The sequence below is a fragment of the Perca fluviatilis genome, chromosome 6 (assembly GCF_010015445.1).
Source record: "Perca fluviatilis chromosome 6, GENO_Pfluv_1.0, whole genome shotgun sequence".
Classification (NCBI taxonomy): Eukaryota; Metazoa; Chordata; class Actinopteri; order Perciformes; family Percidae; genus Perca; species Perca fluviatilis.
This window is the reverse complement of record NC_053117.1, coordinates 30,381,186-30,388,351: the sequence shown is the minus strand read 5'-3', so window position 1 is coordinate 30,388,351 and position 7,166 is coordinate 30,381,186. Positions and strand designations below refer to the sequence as shown.

The window sequence follows — 7,166 nt, the reverse complement described above, 5'->3', positions numbered from 1 at the left end:
CGGAGCTGGAGGTAACCGGCAGCATTCGGTCTTAATTCGGTCCATTTTGCAGACGTCTGTGGTGCGTTGTCCTGTAGGTCTATGGTGGCGCACTTCCAAATGCCCACCTCACCCGCAGCCAGCACACTCTGTCTCGCTTCCAGCAGCTGTAAAATCAATCAATAAAGACAATCAGTACTGCGCGATATACTGCTTACGGACACAACACATCTATGAAGACACCTGAAAAATATTACCATTGACCAAAAATGGATCTAATCTTACCCTCTTTTCTTCTCGACCGACTCCGAGCTGAACTCTCTACAGCTTCTGCCCGCGATGCCACATCTGGTTGTTTCTAACTGAAGCTCCTGTACTGTCTCGTCATGTCTTACAGGCAGCTGGAAAACAATTATATGAGAGTGGTATGAATAAAAAAACAAACATAAGTCACAGTAAAAGTAAACAAGGAAAGATGAAAAAGTAAAAATTACTTACACACATGGCGTCATTATCAGCGTCATGTAAATCTGGACTTGCAGACAGCTCCGAGCAAATATAGGTCACGGCCTCATTATGAGGCGAGGTTAGTCTGTAAAAAATTGACGTTTGACGGATCTATGTCCTTATACAGAAAAATTAATGAAGTTAATTCAATGAAAGCATATTCTTTAAATCTTACCCTTGCTCCGGTTCGTAGCGCCTGCTACAGTTTGTCTCAGAGTTGTGAAGACGGCGACTGCTTTCTGTAAATTACAAGATAATAAAAATACACTTTTATAAAAACAACTCACCCGCTCAGCTCTGTAATGAATGGCGCTGAAAGCAGCCACAGTTCTGTACTGCTCGCGTTTAAACTTGGTGGGGTTTAAAACATTACTGCCAAGTCTAAGTAGCCTGTTTAACATCCAAAGACAGTCACTGTACGATCAAGAGTTAATAAACAGTACAGACTAGCTCGCCGTTTCATTAATAATCATATACTTACGTTGTCTTCTTTTCTGTGAGCGCATCTTTGGAGCCCCGGAGGAGACATGGAGGAGAGAAAAAACCTGCTCCAAACGTCTTGAACAACTCCTTTGGGTTTCCAATTGAAGTTTGACAGAGTGTACAGACAACTATTTTACCAGTTGGCCTGAAATATTTAATACTCCCATATTTCGGAAGCTTTTGCTCTAACTCCTAACTCTGGGATGTCTCGGACTCATCTCCCGCCGCTTTTCTTTTTCAAATGGAAGCAGTGAGGGAGGGGGGCAGAGTGATAGAGAAACAAAAAGAAGCTGATTAACCAGCAGGGCGCGAACAGCGCACACACTGGTGTGGAGGTGAATTACAGTGAGTTTAAATAGATTACTGGGAAATCTTAATAACAATAGGACAATTGAAGTCTAGATTATGAGGCAATTTCAGCAGAGCCAACCGCTTCATATGCCATGGACATGTGAATATGGTGCTGAATTTGCCAGTATTTTAAGAAGACAAATGGCTGGGACCTCGTCATGCAGTGACAAAGCTGATATGCGAATATGTGAAGCTCAGTGTTTTGGTGTCAGCAGAAAACTTCTCTTAGAAAAATGTACAGTGGAGCCTCTGTCTCCATTCCACCAGACAATGTTGGATGAGCAAGACCAAAGACTGTCGTCATGTCACTATGCACAGTGGTTGTACATTTTACCTTTGTGGCAAAGCCTGTAAAACTAATTGTTGAAATAAATTATTTTGTGTATCTCTTTTACATAACATTGGTCATTGCTAATGACATACAAAGTAATTAATCTAGCATACTTTCATTAAATAAATCAATTCAAGCTAAAATTGAAGAGTCTACAATTAGGCTATACTGAGTCTGATCAATTTTAAGAGATTTTCTTAAAATTAAGTTAATACCTTTTAGAAAAATGTCACCTGGGGTAAAACTCCCCCTGCTGCTACCATGATTTGCATTTGTATAGCTCACAGCATTTTCATTTACATGTGAAAGCCTCCCCTAGAATTAGAGGAAGGGGGGGTCATGGGGGGACAACTGCCAAGCAAGGCCCACGTCAATTTCCGACAATTCACGGCAGTTTTCGGTATTGCCTGTAAATTGCCATGTACAGCCGTAAACCTGAAGTTCCACGACAATCTACAGTGCCGCATACTGACGAAAATCCCACTTTTCATGCAGTGATGGTAACCTAAACATCCAAATGAGGAACAAACTGCAGAGAATAGTGATCATAGCTCAAAAGTATAGGGAAGCCACAAAGGCATTTAAGCAGTATTTATGAGGAACACATTACAAACAAAGCTGAGAAAATTATTAGTGACCCCTCCCATCCATTACACAGAGAATTTGAAATCCTACCCTCAGGGAGGTGTTTTAGAGTACCAACAGCAAATAGAAACATCTTTAAGAAATCCTTCGCCCCCAATGCTGTGAAGGTCCTAAATAACAATGGGAACCGTACTTAAGAATGGAAAGTAGGGTGAGGCAGACTTCCAGGTTGCAGATTTTTATGCACAGCAAGCATTTTTAGTAGGCTATATTTTATATATATATATATATATATATTTACTTATTTACTTTGGTAAATGTAACCTTTGTAATGTCACGTTCCATGAAATGTATTGTCTGTTTTGTCCATCTAGCATGAGGAGGAGGTGCCAGGCTGTTGTATGGTTCTTCCCCACGCTACTGAGGCTCCTGTTTGTGAAATGAATACATTGTTAAATTGCTAATATGTCTTGTTTCTTCAAACTTCAATCTTCCAATCCACCAAACACCAAATGAGTCAATGGCAGAATAAGCTGTTTGGCATTGGCAGAGAAGATTTGGCAAATCTTTCATGGGCGGAACCCACACACTCAGCTCTGCTGCTCATACCACAAATGCATGCTCCTTACAAATACGTAACTCATTCATGAACACACAAAATAAAGTTCTCACCTTCAAAAATGTTTAAACCCAACCCCAAGCCCAAATGCAGCTAGCGTGAGCTCCAGCAAAGGAGACGGAGCCACTCTGTTAAAACAAGCAACGCTCGATTTTTCGGGTCAGCAACAGGTGACCAAGGCCAAGCTGAACACATTGATTGCAAGGTATGTTGTTGAAAACATGCTACCCCTGTCCACTGTGGAGTCTGAGTCATTCAGAGCTATCCTAAATACCAAATGTTCTAAAATACTGTATATAGTGTTTTTATTCTTCAATCAGTTAATATAAACATATTTGAAGATGTTATAGAAAGTAATAGCGTTATAGAACATAAAAAATAACGTCACAGTTACTTTGCTGAGTAACTAATTACTTTTACAATGTGGTAACTGAGATACTAACTGAATTACTTTTTGGGAGAAGTAATTTGTAACTGTAACTAATTACTTTTTTAAAGTAAGATGACCAACACTGTAAGTTAGCAGCAGCAACAAGTGTCGTGTTAGCATGTGTTGATGTGAAGTAAGGTCATAAGATTTGAGTTGCTTGAGGCAGACGTGGATAAAGTCTTTTTTCCTGGGCATAGCGTGCATGTTACATAAACATTCTTGCCTTTCATTTCAATGAGCGAGAAGTAGTGCCGGTACTTCCAGTTCGAGAACGCTACCTTTGAATTTCCCTGGCTCGTCGCCATTGTCGCTGTTTTGTGTTTAGTGGTAGTCAGAGTGTGCGGTGAGACAGCGTGAGCAGGGCATCCGCCCACCCAGCCAATCATCATCGCATTTGCAACGGTGTCCTCATCCTCACCCCTGCTCTCTCCAGGCAGCTGATGTGTTGCCAAAGCCTGACACCTTCACCTCAGGCTTCATTCAACCAAATTGTAGTAACGCCACTTTACATTCTCAGTAACGATAACGGCGTTGCAACGATGGGAAAAGTAATTAATTAGATTACTCCGTTACTAAAAAAATAACGCTGTTAATAACGCCGTTACTCCCAACACTGTATATATATATTTACTTATTTACTTTTTTAAATGTAACCTTTGTAATGTCACGTTCCATGAAATGTATTGCCTGTTTTGTCCATCTTGCCGTCTTGGCTATGTACTGTTTGTAATGTCCTGTCTCTCTTGTATTCTTGTATTCTTGGTGAAACCGAAGACAAGGAAAAAGCCCAAAATCATAATATGAGCATTTTCATAAAAACCTCTTCCTAAATTTCAGAATGGACTAACTTTCTCTTTTTCATTCTGATCTTTAGTGATCCCTTTTGTACCAGATTGTGCCAGATAGGTGAACAGCATTAGGAATCATGCGCTCTTTGCTACACAGCTATTCCTAGCCGCACCCTGCAGTATGTATTGGGGGTGTTAAAAAGCAGATATACATTAAAGAGGCCATTGAGGTCCCTTGGAATTGTAAAACCATTGTTTTGCACTGGTTGCAGTCACTATATGGATAAAAAGGAGATATTGGGTTGTCTCCAGGAAATAAACTGGTTTAGGGTGGCAAAGTGTGGGGTGTTAGTGTTCCCATTAAAGAACACGGATACAGATGTCCTGTTTTGGTTGATTTATTTGGCTGTGGTCTGTAATAATACAAAGTAACAATCAGTATAGCAATCACCATAGGTAATGCAAATACATATACACTAACATAATAAAGGTACTAAGGTAGCGAAGGACTGTATTCAGTACTAAAGTATACCACGGGAATCATGTAACATACACAAATTATCTCACACGATACATACAGACAGCTGGTCTTAGCTTATTAGCTTTAGCAACGCTGATAACAATAACAGAGTTAGCATTAACTGATGCACATCTAAACAGTACACAACGTTAGCATCCAGTCAGACAGTATAATGTTGTTAATCTCACCTTATGTCATTTACACACAGCAATAAACCAGGGAGGTAGATGAACGTTAAGGAGGCAAAGGAGATTACAATATATATCCACCGGAGAACTAGCGTAACGCGCGGCGTTTCACATGTGGTGCATTCAATAGTATCGAACGGCGCTGGTACGTGCGAACGGAGGACATATAGAAACTAACAGAGAACTGGCTATTACTGAATAGAACTTATCTCAATTAACAATGTAACAATACATTAACAGTGTGGGCTTTCTAACACAGCCGCCCCGACTGTCTACACAGACAGTCGAATCCAAGGTAGAAAGACCACTCAGGTAGGTGGTTTCCGTAGTGTCTTCAAGCTTTGGGAGCTGGACCGGAGACGGCTACTGGTCGAATATATGTCCGTTCCTTGACTTTTATGGCAGCAGTCCGGACGCCCGTCCATCAGCTCCAGGATAAGTAGCTGTTACCTTTCCAACAGGCCATAAAGCTCGTGGAAGCTGAGGATCCACAATCAGCACCACTTGATTTAGTTTGAGGCGTTTCCCATCTTTCTGCCACTTTCGTCTCTCCTGCAGGCTGGGCAGATAGTGGCTGATGAATCTGGACCAGAAATGGTCGCGAGAACTTGGCTGTGCCGGCCATCGACGATTCCCAAGGGGTTTATTACTAGAGTCATAAACGGCCTGGGGAAGTGATGCATCATGGCGTCCCATCAGTAGGATATTAGGTGTGATGGGATCCGGATCAGCTATGTCTGAAGAGACATAGCCAAGGGGCTTAGCATTCAGGATGCCCTCCACCTCCACAAGAACTGTGCGGATCACTGTTTCAGGCACTGACTGCTCCTTAAGTATGACCCTGAGAGCAGTCTTCACGGACCTCACTTCTCTCTCCCATGTTCCACCAAAGTGGGGAGCGCTGGGGGGATTAAAACAGAAATCAATCTGCTGTTTGGCCAACTGTTCCTTCAGGTGAGGGGCCATGGCCTCAAAGGCCTCACGTAGCTCCCGAGCTCCACCGACGAAATTTGTTCCATTATCGGACAGGAGCTCGAAGGGTTTGCCTCTTCTGGCTATGAATCGTCGTAAAGACATCAGGAAGGCGTCAGCGTCGAGGCTCTCCAGGAGGTCTAGATGTACACAGCGAGTTGTCATGCACTTGAAGATAATGCCCCAACGCTTCTCTGTTCGGCGTCCGATCTTCACTGTGAAGGGGCCAAAACAATCAACTCCAGTTGAATAGAAGGGTGGCTTATAGAGGCGTAGGCGAGCAGGTGGCAAATCTGCCATCTTAGGGACAGAAGGATTGGCACGCCATGTCTGGCATTGCATACAGCGACCCTGATACCTCTTGACTGCTTCCCTCCCCCGCAGGATCCAAAACCGACGACGTAGCTCACTCAGCACTCTTTCCGGTCCAGGATGCAGGAGGGTCTCGTCAAAATCCTGGATGATAAGGTTGGTCAGCGGATGCCTATGATCTAGCACGATTGGGTGAATGGTGTCTAGTTCAAGCTGCTCCATTCTCCGTAACCTCCCCCCGACTCTGAGGAGTCCTGTATCCTTGTCATACTCGGGAGATAATGAACCCAAACGGCTGGAGGTTGGTATGGGTCGATCAGAGATGAGAGTCTTTACCTCCTCTGGGAATGACTCCAACTGCGCCTGTTTTAATAGCAGATTCTCAGCTTTGGTGTAGTCAGCTGCTTCACTGGGTGAGTCAGAGTTGGGATTGGCCGCCCCGTGAAGGGACCGTGCTGTTGTCCGCATGAGGTCCTTCCATGTGGAGAACTGGCTGACATCAGGGAGTTGAGGACAGGTGTCGACAGTCATATGTCCGCAGAAGGAGGGTTTCTTCAACTCGCTGTCATCTCTTGCTGGATGGGATGATGGGTTAGTCGGCCAGTGATCTTCTGTGTGTCTTAGGAAATCAGGGCCTTGATGCCAACGATGTGGTTGGCACAACTCTTTCAGGGTCTTACCCCTTGTGATGTCGTCAGCAGGGTTGTTTGCACTATCCACGTATCTCCAGTTTTTCACCTCTGTAAGACCCTGAATCTCTGCCACACGTGTGCCCACGAAGACTTTGTAGTGACAAGATTCTGACTTGATCCAGTGTAGAACTGTGGTGGAGTCAGACCAGAGTGTGATCTTCCTGATGGGTAAGGTGAGCTCAGTGTGGAGGATGCTGGCTAGTTGAGCACCGGTAAGCGCAGCACTCAGTTCTAGCCGTGGCATGGACAGCTGCTTCTTTGGCGCCACACGAGACCTGGCCAGGATGAAGGAGACATGAACTTCCTTCTGAGCGTCTTCTGTCCTTAAGTAAGCAACAGACCCGTAAGCCCTCTCAGAAGCGTCGCAGAAGATGTGCAGATCTCTGATGGATGTCGGTGAGTCTGTAGA

At 43.8% G+C, this 7,166-nt stretch overlaps 1 long non-coding RNA gene across 1 annotated transcript; it reads right to left on the bottom strand.

The window, feature by feature from the left end:
* Positions 1 to 532: 532 nt before the first annotated feature.
* On the bottom strand, positions 533 to 1,188 carry LOC120559990. Its single transcript, XR_005639398.1, has 3 exons — positions 968 to 1,188; positions 662 to 725; positions 533 to 571 (listed from the first exon to the last, which is right to left on the bottom strand). It is a non-coding gene; the product is annotated as an uncharacterized LOC120559990 (long non-coding RNA).
* Positions 1,189 to 7,166: the final 5,978 nt, after the last annotated feature.